General features: G+C 39.9%; 1 protein-coding gene across 4 annotated transcripts in view; it reads left to right on the forward strand.

Moving 5' to 3' along the window:
- Nucleotides 1-17,984, forward strand: part of SYN1 (synapsin I) — a 294,399-nt gene that overhangs the window by 164,517 nt on the left and 111,898 nt on the right. The gene's annotated exons all lie outside the window — the stretch shown is intronic.

Below are 17,984 nucleotides of genomic sequence, written 5' to 3' on the forward strand. Positions count from 1 at the left end.
ATGTTTCTAGTTCAAAATCCTCACTGTTTTTCCCCTGACAATTGCAGATTTCGCCCAAAAAATTCCCTATGTTTCGGGTATACTGTAATATCTTTCAGAAACGTTATTGTCCTCTATTAAAATTCTGTGTGGGTGTGTTGTAAATATCAGAGAAGTACATTTAAAATGTACACAGATTAAATTCTGGTATAATCAGTATGACAATGGGTTTTCTGCAGTTTTTTGAGGTTTGTTTTAAAGGCAATGTATAAACTTTAAATGATTTTTTGGATATTTGAAGAAATCAACTTGAATTTAATAAAGTTATCAAAGTTTGGTAAAGTTTAAAAAACAAAAACAAAACAAAACAAAACAAAAAAAACAGTAAAATTTGCAATTACATTTGCAAACGGGGACAGCCATGTTTGCTTTTTATCTATTCAGGATGTTAAAGCAAGTGTATGTGGTTGGTTTGCTAGAAGGTAGAGACTTTTCACTTAGCTTAATGTGAAAATCACTGCAATAATAACTCACAATATGTGCTTGAAATACACAGCATATACAAAAATCATTGAGTGTTTCCACCCACACCACTGAATGCCAACATCCCTAAGTTGGAATACACAGCAAAGAAACAATATGGATTGGGACTTTTAAGCATTTTCCAACTAGCAAGCCTTTTAAAAGATATTTTATTTATCACACATCATAAGAAACATTAAAAGTCACATGAAATTAAAACAAAAACATTTAGTGATCACAACACAACTCAGGTACAAGTTTCTCATATACCCAATGCGTTTTGAGATATTCTCTTCAAGGAAACTTAAAAGGTACAAAAGAACCCAAATGGATTACATAGCATACAGGTAATTACTCCCCAGTAGGTCATGGACGGTTTCACGTAACAGGATCCACAGATGCCAGTCTTTTTGTGTTGGGACCCTATTTTCCCACTGGTTAGAAAACATGGGACCTGAATGGAATATACATCAGACTGAGAAAAAGTATGCTCCAAACATTTTTAAATGTAAACGTTGTTCAAAAGAAAGATCTACCTCTTGGAGGGAGTAGGAACCAGATAGAGCTTTTGGTGAGGCGCAGGGAATTATGCTCCAAAAATGTGCTGACAATAGGTAGTCACATGTGGACTGACAGAGATAGTTGGAATGCCTTTTAAGCAGAGGGGGAACTTTTTAGAGACTCCAACAGGGCTTATTCCCACCGCTTCCCCCAGACCCCACAGCGATTTTCTGGAATGCTAGGGTTGTAGTTGCAATTGTTGGCTTAACTAGATTTGATAAGTATGAAGCAGAACTCATCTTATAGTTTGTGATACCCAGCCATAGCCACATGACCATTTCTTTTAAAATGAGTGACCTCTTAACGTAAAAGAGAACTGTAATCAAATGTATATTTGGTCAAGTAAAAAACGGTGCAATAGAGAGTCTGATAGATAAAAGGATTTCACTTCTTAAAGGCCGTATTTGCTTTATTTTTTCCTAATGTATTTTTTCTGCAAATATTTTGTGGCAGTTTTTCACATTTTACATCAGTTATGCGCAGTTTTCTTCCTGTTCCCTATTTTTTTTCAAGCGAAGTTAAGGGTACATTATTCTAAAACTGGGCTTCTGTGGGAAGTGAAAAATGCAGTTTTTTGAGTAAGAATATAGCCATTTAGGGAAGTTTTGCAAGAATACCTTCTAAAATGACGTAGAAAGACGCTACTCTATTTGCCTCATTTGTTCCTACCTACGCACAGATTACTGTAAAGTGGGTTTGCTGGATACTATTAGAAGGGCTTGTACTAAATAACACCTTCTGATGAATTGCTGTCTCATTATCTAGAAGAGTGATGGCGAACCTTGGCACCCAAGATGTTTTGGAACTAGATTTCCCATGATGCTTAACTACACTGCAGAGTGCATGAACATCATGGGAAATGTAGTTTGAAAACATCTGGGGTGCCAAGGTTCGCTTTCACTGGTCTAGAACATTCCATACTTTCTGCCTGCTGTGCTGGAAATCCTTTTTGCAACTTATACATGAACCATTTTTTTTCGGCCTCCGGGGTGGATGAGGGATTCCTCCCTACTGAGCTATTGTATTCTAACAGTGGGACGATTTCCCTGTCATCAGAATACACTGATCAAGGCTGCTGGCTATAGCCAGCGGTGCTGATCGCGCTGCAAAAATCCAAAAGGGCATTTGTACAAAAGTCAAGCCTAGCTTAATGTGAAGATCAACTTCTGTACAACCACCCTGCCCATACGTGGATCAAAATTTGGCCGGTCACTGCTGAACCTGAACTAAACTTTGATTCTTGTATGACTTATGACCGGCTTTAGATATAGCAATAACCAGTGGGTGATTTAGAGTCTATCCATAACAGAAATTCCACCGACCCATTTTTATCTTAATGTATCGCAAGGGTTCCTAAGCTTTTTATTCTGATGACCCAAAAAAGAAAGTTGTTACCTAATTGGGCTCCAAGAGTGGAATTATTACCAAAATGTCAGCAAAGACAAAAAGCATTTTTAACCAGCACCAAGGATAATTTTGTCTGCTCTCTAGTCCCCAATAGGTCTGTGCGATCAATAATATTAGTTTCATTGTTTTGAGAGGAGTCATAGTGCTAGAGGTGGGGAAATGTATTCAATTTGTATCGTATAGAAGCAGTCACTTTCTGTGATTCATTAACCACAGTGTTTGTAGGCTGCGGCTCGGTTTGCAGTAGCATGCAATTGGTAACATAGATCAAATGCGCTTCATCATTCACAACTGATTTTGCATGGGACAAACTAGGCTACTTAACAACACAGACACAACACATGACCAATCACAGACACGTCTACAACCCAGTTTGGGTCCTCACCTATAGTTTAAGAAACACTGATGTATAGCATGAGATGTAACACTGAAAAAAATTATATTCCAAATCCATATTGTCAATATTCCTAATTGCAAGGATTGTTTGTAGGGATAATTTTAAAGGGACAAATCCCTCAATTCTCATACCCTCTGCGGGAATGAGTGACAGCTGGGAAGTATGGTACATATGAGATCTTTTTTTTTTTGTAAATTTCATCTTCTGAATCTTAGATTAGGAGGTCATACTGCTGTTTTTTGTTTTTTCCCAGCTAAATAAACTCTCTGGATTGCCAAGATTTACAATGATAAAGTAAAAATTGAAAACTAAAGACTCTTTCACACCAAAACTGTGAAGCTTTTTCAGGTTTACAGTGGAATCCTCTCATGTTATTCAAAATACTTTTGAAGACTTATTTTAGCATGTTTAAAAACAATTTTAAGAATTATTTGATGTTTTTCAAGAACCTCTTTTTGCTTCCTGTTAAAGGGACCATGTTTTATCTACATATTTCCTTTCTTTATTATATCTAGAAGTAAAAACTAAAATTACTTGTTTTTTTTCCCTTGGTTTAGTTATTGTGCAACTGAAGGCTTCTGTATGACAGTCTAAATAAGTACCAAATCGAGTTACTATGTGATACACAAGACTCCTAACGATACTTTCTTTACCTTCCCTGACTCAAATCCTTTTTTATTTGTGTCTCACATTCTCCCCATCCCAGACACTGCAGATCACATTGGGAGAGTTTCAAGAACAGAGGCAGTGTCAATCCACAAAGCAGTGTGGCCAGGTCCGGACTGACACAGTAGTGACAATGCTAATAGCTACACCCCCTACAAAAAATGTTCATCAAACAAACACAGCCTACACAAGAGTGACAACTGTTCCCTAAAATCAGGAGCAGTGCAGAATTGTTGCCACCCTATTACAGGAAGCTAGATGGACTTCACTGGCAGGCTCAACATGTATTTTTGGAACTTTGCAGGGGGACTAAGATAAAACTGTAATTGCTGATGCGTTTCTTTTTTATTGCTTCAGCATGCATTTTTTTAATGGGAAGCCACAATTTAGTAGTAAATATGTAATATGGCATATTCATATATTGTATTCTTATTTATAACAGGAAGAGTATTTTCCATTTATTCTCCGGGGCCTCTGCTTTCAGAAAATAAATAATGTTTGGGGGTTCTAAGTAAATTTCTAGCAAAAAAAAATGCAGATTTTACCATGTATGTAAAAATTTTCCAAAATTGCCCCAGTAGGCAAACGGTTAATGACATCTTTTAAAAGGTGAAATCTGCACTCCAGGGATGGCACCTACCCATTTAAAAAATTAACTGCCCCTTTTGTCTAGAGCAGGGGGTCTCCAAACTTTCTAAACAAAGGGCCAGTTTATTGTCCTTTAGAATTTAGGGAGCAGCACTGTGGCCAGCAGGAGTGGAAATTTTACAGGCATCAGCAGGATTAAATATTGCCACATTTGGTATAGGGTAGAGGAATAATGCCCCATCATTGGGAGGCCCATTGTTGCTGTCAGTTGACGGAATAGTGTTTCGTATCAGTGGGAGAATAGTGCCTAATGCCGCGTACACACGATCAAGTTGTCCGGCGTACTTAGTCCGCCGAAACGCATTTCACCGGACAATTAGATCGTGTGTGGGCTTCAGCGGACTTTCTCAGCGTAAAGTCCGGCGGACTTAGAAAGTACTTTTGCAGTCCAATCTTTCTGCCGGACTTGGGTTTCAGCGGACAATACGTTCGTCAGTATGCTAGTCTGGTGGACTAAGGATGTCGCATGCTCAGAAGCAAGTACGAAAAGGAAGCTATTGGCTACTGGCTATTGAACTTCCTTTTTCTAGTCCCGTTGTACATGCTGTACGTCATCGCGCTAGCGAACGCCGGACTTTCTGTGTGTCCGTGTGTGGCCAAGTCCGTTCGGTAGAAAGTCTGCCGGACTATCCGCCGGATTGTTTGCCGGACTGTGTGACTTTGATCGTGTGTACGCGGCATTAAGGGCTGGATAATGGCAAGCAAACGGCCATAGTTTGGAGACCACTGGTCTAGACCAGTGGTCTCCAAACTGCAGGCTCGGGGGCTGAATGTGGCCCTTTTCCTGCCTTTATCTGGCCCTTGGGGCACTATTTCATCCACAGATCCCAACAATGGGGCACAGTTCCCTCCACTGACACCATTAAAGGTGCACAATTCCTCCCAAAGACACCAACAATAGGGCACAATTTTTAAATGACACCAGCAATGGAGCACAATTCCTCCTTATAACACCAAAAATGGGGCATATCTCCTCCCACTGACACCATCAGTGGGGCATTGTTTATTCCTGCTAATATCAGGACCTTTTTTAATCCCACTTTCCACAGTCTGCCCCCCTAAAGTCAGAAGGACAGTAAACTGGTCCTTTGTTTAGAGACTCCTGGTTTAGAGGATGATGAATAAGTTTGTATACTTACCTTACTTCTTGCTCTCCTGGCAGCATTCCTCTGCTGTCTGATGCTCTGGAATATGGGGAGGCCCTTGGAAACCACCCCCCCCCCCCATACAGTGTAGGACCAGAAGTCCTGCATTGTAGAGGATAAAACTGGAGAGCTGTGACCAGTCAAACAGTGAAGGTAAGAAGCTTCAGGGGACTGGTCACAAAAAGAAGAGGAAGCCTGCAGGAGCAAAGAATAAGGTACGTTTATCACCTTATCCATCATCCCCTAGTGAAAAGAAGTAGTTAACCTTTGCAGTGCAGATAGGGACCCACTGAAAGGGTAAATGGTTTTTCATCCCCAAAGTCTAACTTTAACACATTTTTTCCATAGCTAGAATATGCCCAAAAATAAAATTTTCAGTGGGACCTTTATTTCCTAGGGGCAAATAGTGAAAAGCAAAGATGGCAGTTTTTTGGGTGTGACCTTAAAGGTACTGGTGTGCTTTCTAATGCTTTATATCACCGCCTGTATTTGGCATGACCCCAGACTCGACCACAAAGCTAACACAGAGTGATGCACTGCACAGTCTGCACAGAGCCTAAATGTTATTTTAAACATTTTCACATCGTATCAAACATGCTTTTTAAAAGAGTTTTCCCACAAAAATGTTCAAGGTGCTCCACCGACCGTATCCTTTATACAAAAAAAGAAAGTAGAGGAGGTGTAAAAACAAGCTTTGAAACTGAATAATTGATGGCTGAGTTTTAAATCCCAGCATGTACCCCCTGGGGATTTGTATACACTAGTCCTTGTGTACACCATACTGCCTACTGAGTTGATCTTTCTTTATATCCCGCTTTTATATCGTGCCAACAAATTCCACAGAATGTTATAAAAATGTCAAACAGTTTCCATCAGTTCCTGCTCCAAGCTAACAGACCAAAGAGAATCTGTAATTTTGTTGACAATTTTGTTTACATGTATACATTTTTAACCACTTCACCTCTGGAAGGTTTTACCCCCTTCATGACCAGGGCATTATTTTGCTATTAAACACTGCACTAATTTAACTGGCAATTGCACACTTATGTATATAATAGTGATCCCCGCTCTCCAAATAACAAAGAAAAATGACAACCAATGCTGCTAATTACAAAACATAAATCTCAAAAACAGTGAAAATAAAATAATAAAATATACCAACCATAAGTGCATAAATAGAAAAATTCACAGTAGCGCAACAATAACACCTAATTAATTCAGTGTTCAATACAAAAACGTAATGATCGAATATATATACCGGTATATATATATATATATATATATATATATATATATATATATATATATATATATATATATATATATATATATATATATATATATATATATATATATATATATTATAAAATATATTTTATATATATAAAGATTAAAATGTTCTAAAAAGAAAAACAATGAGTCCAATAGCAGTCCTCTTTAAGCAATGAAAAAACTATTTAGTTGTTTAAAGAGGACTGCTATTGTTTTGTTTTTCCTTTTATGACATTTCAATTGTATTCTCTTTTTATATTTTTTTATATTTTCTTTTCACATGGAATATTATATATATTCGCTCATTACATTTTGTATTGAACACTTAATTAATTAGGCGTTATTGTTGCGCTACTGTGAATTTTGCTATATATAGACTTTGGTATCTATATTTCATTTTCACTAGTTTTGATTTTGAATTGCACACTTATGCAACACTGTGCACAAATTAAATTGTTATAATTTTTTTCACACAAATATAGCTTGTGACCCGTGGTCACAGAGAACACATCGGGCGCCGCTTCTCAAAGGGTACATACATGTACACCCTTTTGCCCACCCGTGCCATTCTGCCGACATATATCGTCGTACAGCGGTTAATAGGATATATTGTGACTGGTGATGAGTTAATAAATGCTATAATATTGTGACTAGTTATACATGTGAAAAAAAAATACATTAAAGTGACCTTGTGCTCCGTGCTCCAAAGGTGACTGTTCCTCTTGTGAGGCTATATGGTTCCACACTTTCCAAATAGGACTCCTCTACCTTATGGAAAGAGAGTCAACTGTGCTTTTAGGTCTCGGGGGGGGGACCTATCCCACCACGATGTACGCTGGGTACTCCTGCAGTAATGGCATGCCTCTTATAGCGATGTTCCTGAACTCAGGTGTGCAGGCATATAATATATATAAAGAAAAAGCTCCTCATGGTGTAAGATCCTTAAAACTTTTAATTTACATTGGCATCTTACATTAAAATAATCCTTTTAAAATCCTTTAAAAAAAAGACTCAACTGTGTTGTTGATGGTTTGTATGGGGTAACACTGTCTGCAGATCAGTGAGTGTTCCACTGTCCGTGCCGAAAGTGACATGTACGGGATTCTATCTGAACGCATTTCGTCATCAAAGTGCAACGTTATCAAAAGCAGGTTTTGACAACGGCGCATTTTGACGATGAAACGTGTCAAGCTAGAATCCTGTACACATCACTTCCCACAGTCTTTGAAATAAGGTAGAGGAGTCTATCCTATCTGGTAAGTACAGAACCATATAGCCTCACAAGAACAGTCACTGTTGGAGCACAAGAGCACTTTAGTGTACTTTGTTTTCACATGTATAACTAGTCACAATATTATAGTATTTATTAACTCATTGCAGTCACAATATATCATATTAACTATGGTTTTATTAGTCACCATCCAAAAAAGTATTATTATTTCATTGATAATATTAATTAATGTACAGTCCCCCACAAAATGAGTACACCCTTCACATTTTTGTAAATGTGAAGGGTGTACTGACTTTTTGGGATACTGTCTGATATGTATCACAATATGATTGTATTTATTCATCACCAGTCTCTATATATGATATTAAATTATTGTTTTTATTAGTCACCATTCAATAATTTATACTAATTGGTTGAGATTATCCAATTATGTATTGCAATATTGGTTTAGTATTCACACATTCACAGGATTAATTTATTTAATCATAGATTATTACAGCACAGAATTGTGCACTTAAAGTCACTTGTCCAAAACCAGATACAGTATAGAGTTACCACATATAGAGCATTGTAGCATGTGATTAAATATATTAGTTCATTCTCAAAACTAAAATATCAATTATGATTGAAGATTACTTTTCTTGCATAAATATTTAAGGGAATGCTTTAGCATTAAAATACTTTGTCTTTATCTTTGCTTTATTACCTAGCAAGACTCCAACCCATAACATATAAGTGCTTCCACCAAAGCATAGACAGGTCAGCAGCTATTCATTTATTGTATATAGTTATTGCTGTTTTTTTTGGTTGTTGCCTTATACCAGGTTTCGCCAGCAGGTGGTGCCACACAGAAAACTGCAACAGGAGCATATTGGCACCTGTTGCACACCATTATGCCTTACAGTAATTAAAGCAGATAAAGAACCCTTGCACTTGTATCCAAGGGTCACAGAAACTAAGAACAATTGCTGACATGGCCATACTTGGTACGTAAATGTAAAAAAATTTTTTCAAAGCATCTTTCATTGTGTAATGACGTCTGTCTTACATTGTTACCAGTAAAACGATCAGTGTCAAGTGCAGTCATTTCCTGGGGTTTCCCCTTTAATCTGCCTCTTTACTGTACACTCCTTCCACCAGCCTTGTGCCTTCCTGATAAACGCCCTGAGATATTTCTGGAACTCTCCCAGAATCCCACAGACACTCTCTTTGTAAAATGTTCCAAAACAGTCTGGACTTTTAAGGTGGTCATGTGATTTCCTGAAAAAAACCTTTTGCTTTTATAGCATGAGCGAATCTTTTCAAGACGTGCTATATTTTATGCACAAAGGCTCAAACATACCAGGGGTCACAGTTAAAACCCCGTCACACCACACTGATATTGCTGAAATAAGATCTTTCCATTGCAGCCCTCCGTCTTTCCTTTACTACATACTGATGTGCTATTTTTACCGCCACCGCTGCCCAACTCAACAGCCACAAGCCTGTGATCCATTATCCCCCCAGGGATCATGACAGCTAAAAATAAGACTTTGGTAATGAAATAATGGTTATAACAAGGCAGGAAGTGGCCACATGTGGGTTTTAAATTAAAAAAGTTCACGTCGCACTGTGTTATTTGAAGCCGCAAAGGCTGCCGCAATCCAACCTTTTGCAATCAGATCCTAAGTAAAGTGAAGTCATTATGAGCACAATGTTATCTGAAGTGTTTATATAAGGTATAGCTGGAACAGATCGCCCCACGGCTTCAAATGAAATACTGACGTCACTGCTCAATTTACATTACTAAAATGTTCCCTCGCAGATTCTCTTGTTTGGAGGAGGATGAAGATGAAGCTCGGTTACACCAAAAAATAAATATATAATGATGTAGTCGAGAAAGAATTTTGCAACTTGGAAATTTCCCATGTATGTAGATCTAGTTTGTGATGTAGTCTTCCGGCTGTCGTATTAAACTCTCATCCTACAGGTTTTATATGTCTGATCATTCGTCATCTTGGTTTGAGTAGGTCATGAGGTAGACAGGGAACTATTATATTCTGAATTAGTGTGTTCAAACCAAGGCTCATTGGTCTAATGGAATTCAGAATGGTAATTTTGCCATCATCCTGCGACACAAGGTCAGTGCTGTTCTTGTATCTTAGCCTGGCCATATACTGTTGAATTTCATTCAAAAAACGTTAATTTTCAAAACATTCCTACAAATTTCTAATGGGTTTTGGAACAAATTAACATTAATTTTCAACTGTATGGACCAGAAAGTTTTAAGACTCAGCATAGAAAATAGCTTTTGTTACTTATTCAAATGAATGATTTTTCTAACTGTTAATGTGGTCTTAAGTCTGTAAAAAATTTTTTGACTTTTGTATACTATTATAAAGTATTGAAAATTGAACATAAAAATTCTATACATGGTTATGGCAATCCAACAAATTTTTTTTTATTTTTTTTGCAGTTGACCAAAATTTCCTTGGGCCAATTAGGAGTAATTTGGGTGATCTGTCAAACAATTGATAATGAATGGTCATTCGAAAATCTAACAGTGTATGGCCAACTTCACACTGATATGTAAAGTAAAAACTAGCGGGCTGCTGAAGATTTCGCAATTTCCGCAATTGCTGTTCACACTGACTTTTTAATAAATCGAAATGTTTTTAGTATTTAAGAACTGGGTATGCAGGCTGAAGTTTCAGAATGTATTGTTTTTCTTAATTACATTAATCCAGCATGTATGTGCCATACGTAGCCAATCTCTGTGGAAGTTGAAAATCACTGTCGTAGGCACTGCTACTTCAGTGAACGCTGCTGTCTTCCAGATCCTGTGGCAGAGGGGTCTTTTTCTCAGCAATGGCACCATTCGCATGATGCCTTGTATATTTCACAATGAATACAGGGAATTCTGTGATGGAACGAGTATAATGTCACTGCCCCGCCCTCTCCGCCTAGTCCAATCAGAGTACTCTTTGCATTACTTGAGCAAGCAACCCCCTGGATTCATTGTGCAGCAGGGCAGCTGCTCAGCACAGCACCTGGAAGCTAGTGGCAATCACTATAGTAGTGGTGCCTACTGCAATAATTTCCGGCTCTCCCAGGGATTAGCCAGGTATGGCAGATATATACTTACATTGGTGCAAGTTGGACCAATGTAACTATGCAAAAAGAGCCAGACCTGAACGTCAGCTTTAAAATGTCACTAAGCAGAGTGGAGAATTGCAATGGGTGGTGTAGCCAAGACCTATAAGACACCAGGGGGTTGGGCTCACCTAAGAACACCTAGACATTTACAGTATGTCACTTCTCTGGAAAAGTAAAAACTCTTTGCATCCAGTGTCTGTGTAAATGTAACATTAAAGAGTCAATTTGTAGTTAGGAAATAGTGTTAAACTTCCTGAGCAAAGTAATAGTCACCAGGAGGTGCCAAAACAGGGTCTTTGTCCTAACTAGCCCCTGTCATCATCAATCATTTTATCAGAAGATAGACTGTCAGTAAAGCCAACTTAAGGCTGGGTTCACACTGCAGCACAAAGAAGCCCATAGCAGGGGTCTGGTGCGTCCTCATTTACCGTTTCGGGTCCGATTTCAGTCCAAATTTAAGACTGATTGATTTGGTCTGACAGACCAAAAGACGCACAGGACTCCTGTGCAATTCACACCGGAGCTGCTCTGGAGATGTGTGAACTGGCTCCAATGAGAGTCGGTCACAGGCTCCTTACAAGCGAATTGGATGTGGTGAAAGTCACATCCAATTCGCAATAGTGTGCCTGAAAAACTCCTCTCCTCCTCCTCTAAAACTGCTCTATTCTCCTTGTCCAGCCCAATAAACAAAGGCCTGACACTTGATACATGTGCAAAAACACTTGCATAGAACTTGTAAAAAGCTTGTAAAATGCTTTAAAAACACCTCACCATCACCAGGAATACGCTCTGCTGAGGTGTGAATGGAAGCCTAAAATCTGCTTTTTTTATTTTTTTGCTAGAAAGACCTCAGAACTGTAATATATTTTTTGAATACAAAGAAGGGGAAGGCGCACTGACCTAGTGCATTACCATAAAACAGCTTTATTTATTTTGGTAATTTACTAGGTCAGTGCGCCTTCCCCTTCTTTGTATTCTCTCTTTTTAGTATTTGAACACCCAATGTTCTAAAGGAGGGCTGCAAGACGTAGTGACTACACCAGTTCAAACTGTTTATATCACATTTAAAGACCAAGAAACCAGAGCGCAGGAGAATTTGCTGTTTTTATATATTTTTTTAAAGCAGAGACCCTGTAGAATTAAATAGTGGTAATTGCGATAATTTTCTTTTTTTTTATGTCACATGAGATTTACACTGTTGTTTATGAAATCTATATTTTCAGGAAAAAAAATACACTTAAATGTATTTTAGTGCACACAAACAAAATATAATATAAATTTTGTTTAAGTATAAAAGATGGGATTGTGTTGAGAAAATGGATACCAAATCTGCCAAGCCTTAAAATTGCGCACACGCAAAATATTGTATAATTTTGGCACCAAAAACTGTCTATAAGTGACCTTTTAAATGCCTTTACAGGTGTTACAGCTGTTATCTCCTTGCCCACTTCCCATAGCTAAGCTGTCTGGGCCTTTTTTAGTACATGTGCAACTGATCGCAGCTGTTGCAATTTGCAGACTTTGTCTCATGCACATCAAGCATGGCAAAAACACCAGCCATTTGTTTACCACATGCTTGACAAATCATTTAACCTCCCACCACTCAGCCCGTTGGCAAGAGCACCTGAAAGCCACAAAAAAGGGCCACAAATCTGTTCCTTCTCCTTACTCACCTCAGTCTGCCCCTGCTATACCTCATGACCTCTCAGCAGCCTCCACTGACAGGGATGATGATATAGCGCAGGGTGTCCCAGGTCCTTGCAGCACAACTGCCAGCCGCACACCACAACCTGTAGACTATAGCTGGCAAATTTCTCTGCCACATCTGCTGCAGCGGAAAAAAAATACAGTCGCTGCCACCCACATGCCCAGTGTCTAAATGCAAGCTTTTTAAAGCTGGCTCTATAACTTTTGTCTGGTGGATTCTGCCCCATGCCTTGAATTTGCAGAATGTGCTGTACCACAATGTTAGGTTCCCAGTCGCTATTTCTTTTCATGTAAGTCTATTCCAGCTCTGTACCATCATGTGGAAGGCAATGTTGTCACATCGTTGGGCAAGGCAGTCAGCCGCAAAGTCCATGTTACTGCTCACACGTGGTCCAGCAAGCATGGTCAGGGATGATATTTTTCATTCACAGCACACTAGGTAACTCTACTTGCAACTTGGAAGGATGCAGGACAGGGCTCAGTGCTGCAGCTTGTGCCCCCTCATCTCCATACAGCTAGTGGTAATGATGCCAGATTTGTCAGCTATACCTCCTCCGCCTCAATGCCCTCCCCTGCTGAATTGAACCACAAGTACCCCCTAAGCGTTCAAGGGGCCGTTCAATGAGTCAGGCTAAAAGGTGCTATGCAGTGCTTTAGCTGGTGTGTCTAGGGGACAGTAACCACACCAGAGTAAAGATTTTTGCAGCTCTGCAGGGGCAGGCCCAGAGGTGGTTTAGGCAACGCCAGCTGGTGCCAGGAATGGTGGTGTGTGATAATGGCAAAAACCTCCTGTCCACCCTTAGACAGGGAAAGTTGACACGTGTGCCATGCCTGACACATGTCTTCTTTTTGGTGGTGCAGCGTTTCCTAAATAGGTACCCAGGGTTGGAAGATCTCCTAAAGCAGGCCAGAAGAGTCTGTAGCCATTTCAAAAGGTCATACACAGCCAGTGTTCAGTTGGCTGAAATTCAGCGGAAAGTCCACCATCTCGTAAACCGTCTGATTTGTGACATGCCCACCAGGTGGAACTCAACTTTGGAAATGCTGCAGTGGCAACTCAACAAGTACCTGTGTGAGTATGGCACAACGACAGGCTTAGGCTGGCTCAGCTTTTTTTTCCCCCACGCCAATGGCTGCTCATAAAGGATGCATGCACTGTACTGTCACCATTTGAGGAGGCCACAAGTATAGTGAGCCGTGACAATGCATGCATCAGTGACACAATTCCTGTTGTGTTCCTGCTGGAGCAAACTCTGCATGGCATTATGGACAGGGCACTTGAGGCAGAGCAGTGCAAGAAAGTGGAGGACTTCCTTTCCTCTCAAGGCCCACTTTATGCAGCACCATTGTTCCTATGCCACAGAACATAGAAGAGAGGGAGGATTCTGGCAGTTATGGAGGCATTGAAGCAGAGGAAATAATACATCAAACAGTAAGAGGTAGTTTCCCATCCGCAGAACCCTTGGGAATAGTGTATGGCTGGGAGGAGGCAGTTCCAGATACTATAATCCTCAGTGACCCTGAGGAGTCTGCTTCTCATGCCTCCGCAAATTTGCAGTGCATGGCCTCCCTCATGCTTCAAAGCCTGCGAAAGGACCCAAGGATATGTGCCCTAAAGGAGAAGGATCACTATGGGTTGTCAACCCTCCTTGACCACTGTTACAAGGGGAAAGTCTCAGAACTCCTCCTGTCCCCGCAGAAAGTGCAGAAGATTAAATATCTTGAGGACCCCTTAAAGAGGAGTTTATCTAATGCCTTTCTTGACCTGATAGGTTACAGTGTCATGGAAAACTTAGTTTTGAGACTTCTGTTGGTCAAAAGAGAAGCGGTGGAAAAGGCAGCCACCCAAGTGATGCATTTCACAATTTTTTTAGTCCTTGCCACACAGGGCTGTCAGCTTCCACATCCCATCGGCAGTGTCTGCATCACACGGTGTTCGATTATCTAGGGGCGAAAACAGTTGACGATCCACTGACTTACTGGGTCATGAGAATAGACCACTGGCCAGAACTTGCCCAGTATGCAATTGAGCTGCTGGGCTGCCCTGCATCCAGCATGCTTTCTGAACAGGCATTCAGTGCTGCTGGAAGTTTTGTTACTGATAATAAAACACATCTCCGTGTACCGTCTGACATTGATCAAAATGAATCAGTCCTGGATTACCAGCAGCTATGAAGCCCCTAATGCCGATGTCGCTGATTAAGTGTTTTTGGGATGTGGAATCTCTGCAGGATTTCTAAGCTGCCTAGTGTTGTGGGTGTTGATTTCATCTGGAAGAATGTTTTGTTGTAGGTTTCATTGGCACAATTAACACCCAAAGACCAATTTTTCCAAACTTGTTTGACAGGTGCATATGATTTTAATTTCTGACAGCAAGGCCAATTCGTGCTTTCATCAAGAGTACCTCTATAGGGTTGTGGTGTGAAGGCGCCAACAACACCCAAAGACCAATTTTTCCACGCTTGCTTGACAGGTGCATATCATTGCAATTTTTTACAGCAAGGCTAATTCTTTCTTTTTAAAGGAAGAGGGAAAAAGAAAAGAAAAAATAGGGACAAAGAAATTATATATAAAGAGTCATATATGATTAGATAATATCTGAAAAAAATGTTTAAAAAGGTGGGTGGATACATGGATATGCATAAACACCTTATACTATACATGATTACTTACTATCTTAGGACCACCACCCCAAGTTATAGAACTAAATGATGTCCAGGATATGTGTTACCATAAGAGTCCGCTGTAAGGGATAATGAAAGCTATTGTGAGAAACAAGACACTAGAAAACATAAAAGATTACAAATGTACTATAAAAATTATAATATGGTCCTTAACCACTTTCAGATTGGACCATTTTGCTGGCTTAAGACCAGACCACTTCTTGCGATTCGGCACAGCGTAGCTTTAACTGACAATTGCGCGGCCGTGCGAGGTGGCTCCCAAAAAAATTGATGTCCTTTTTTTCCCCACAAATAGAGCTTTCTTTTGGTGGTATATGATCACCCCTGCGGTTTTTATTTTTTGCACTAGAAACAAAAATAGAGCGACAATTTTGAAAAAAAAAGAATTTTTTACCTTTTGTTATAATAAATATCCCCCAAAAATATATATAAAAATGTTTTTTTCCCTCCGCTTAGGCTGATATGTATTCTTCTACATATTTTTGGTAAAAAAAAAAACGCAATAAGCAATTATTGATTGGTTTGCACAAAATTTATAGCGTTTTTAAAATAGGGGATAGTTTTTATGGCATTTTTATTACTAGTTTTTTTTTTACTAGTAATGACGGAGATCAGCGATTTTTATTGGGACTGCGACATTATGGTGGACACATCGGACATTTTTGACACTTTTTGGGGACCACTGTCATTTATACAGCAATCAGTGCTATACAAATGCATTGATTCCTGTGTAAATGACACTGGCAGTGAAGGAGTTAACCAGGGGGTGCCAGTGTAGGGGTTAAGTGTGTCCTAGGGGCGTGTTACTAACTGTTGGGGGCTGGGCTGTGTGTTAGTGAACACTGAACTCTGCTCCAATCACATTGAGCAGAGACCAGTGTCACTTGGCAGAACGGAGAGATGCTGTTTACATCGGTATCTCCCTGTTCAGCCTCCCCATGAGATGATCGCAGGTATCCCCGCGTCGATCAAGTCCGCAGGACCCGCGACCGGACTCACGGGGGTCCCGACCAGCAGGCGCGCGCCCCCGGCAGTGCGCATGCGATGGCAGGGCGGCAAATACAAATGGACGTACCTGTACGCCAGTTTGCCTGCCCGTGCCATTCTGCCGAGGTCGGGAAGTGGTTAAAAGCGTTCTGCTGCACGTAAACTGTTGGGAATTGGCTCAATAACCCATACTTTGGGGGCCAACTGTGGATTGTTGGTGTTTGACCAAGAAATGTTTGGGGACACTTTGTAGATCACAACCTTCTTTGATAAAGCGTCTGCACTTCGCCAAAGCGTTTTCAAAGGGTATGGATAGTCCTCCCTACATATCGTAGACCACATGGACAAGTTAAACAATAAACCACATATTCACTAGAGCAATTGTGGAATTATTTTATCACATGTGTCTTGCCTTTTGGATGTAAAACATTTTTGGCCATGCTCCACGAACTGACAGATCAAAGTTTTTTTACGGCACTGGAACATGCCCAGAGGTATCAAGGGAATATAATTACTGTGAATGGGTTGTGATTGTTTCATCTTACTCTGTGAATTTTTCCCTTTGATATTTTTGGCCTTACCATATGAGACTTTAGGTTTTGATGTAATAACATCCCTTTGAGGGTCCTCTAGTAATATGGACCAATGTTTGGACAAAATGCTCTCCTAATTTTTATATTTGGCATGAAACTGGGTGGTGAAATACATGGGTTGTGATTGATTTTTACTGGCTTTGTCCAGGGAAGGGGTTGTTTGTATTGTTCAAAGGCATTGGACACTAAAGAGGAAGGATAACCTTTCTGAAGAAATTTGTTGCTTAAGAGCTCACCCTGTTTATGAAAGTCAATATTCCTAGTACAGTTATTGTGGATTCTATGAAATTGGCTTTTTGGAATGTTGTTGATCCATTTTGGGTGGTGGCAGCTTTTTTAGTTTAGAAAGGAGTTGCCAGCCATGGGTTTTACATAATTAAGAGCGTGTTTAGTTGGAGCATCATGACAAAGCTCTAAGTCCAGGAAGGATCAGTGACATGGGTGAATGAGATTCCGAACGTGTTTGTATTGCAATGTGATAAAAAAAGTTACACTCTATTTATAGAGCCATACCAGATGATTATAATATTGTCAATGTAGCAACCATAATATATGACCTAGGAGGCAAAGGGATTATTTATCAATGACATGATGTAATTCCCAGAGGCCCATAGCTAAATTGGCATAGCTGGAGGGAAAATTTGCCCCATTGCTGTATAATTCGGTTGTAAATAGAATTCCCCATCAAATCCAAAGTAGTTATGTTTCAAACAAAAGGAGGTGGCATCTAGTATACACTGAGCCTGTCTGGGATTGGTCAGAGGGTCCCTAGCTAGGAAGAATTCCACAGCCCTGAGTCCTACTTCATGAGGTATTGATGTATGTATGGTCCTTTTTTTTATGAACATGATTAAAACTGGACTTGGGCCTCAAATTGGTGTACTGTATAGGTGAAGAGGTGGGGCAGTGTTGGGACAACTATTCTAGATCATTTTTCCAGATCACTGAGAATAGGGAGGTCAGTATCCTCCAAAGATGATTCCGGGGGGGGGGGGTAAACCAGCGAGTGCCTCAGGGGTGAGGACTCTGTATTCAGTGATTTCACGTGGT

Source organism: Lithobates pipiens, unplaced genomic scaffold (genome assembly GCF_037356315.1).
Source record: "Lithobates pipiens isolate NorthernLeopardFrog02 unplaced genomic scaffold, aLitPip1_a1.2 Scaffold_1, whole genome shotgun sequence".
NCBI lineage: Eukaryota > Metazoa > Chordata > Amphibia > Anura > Ranidae > Lithobates > Lithobates pipiens.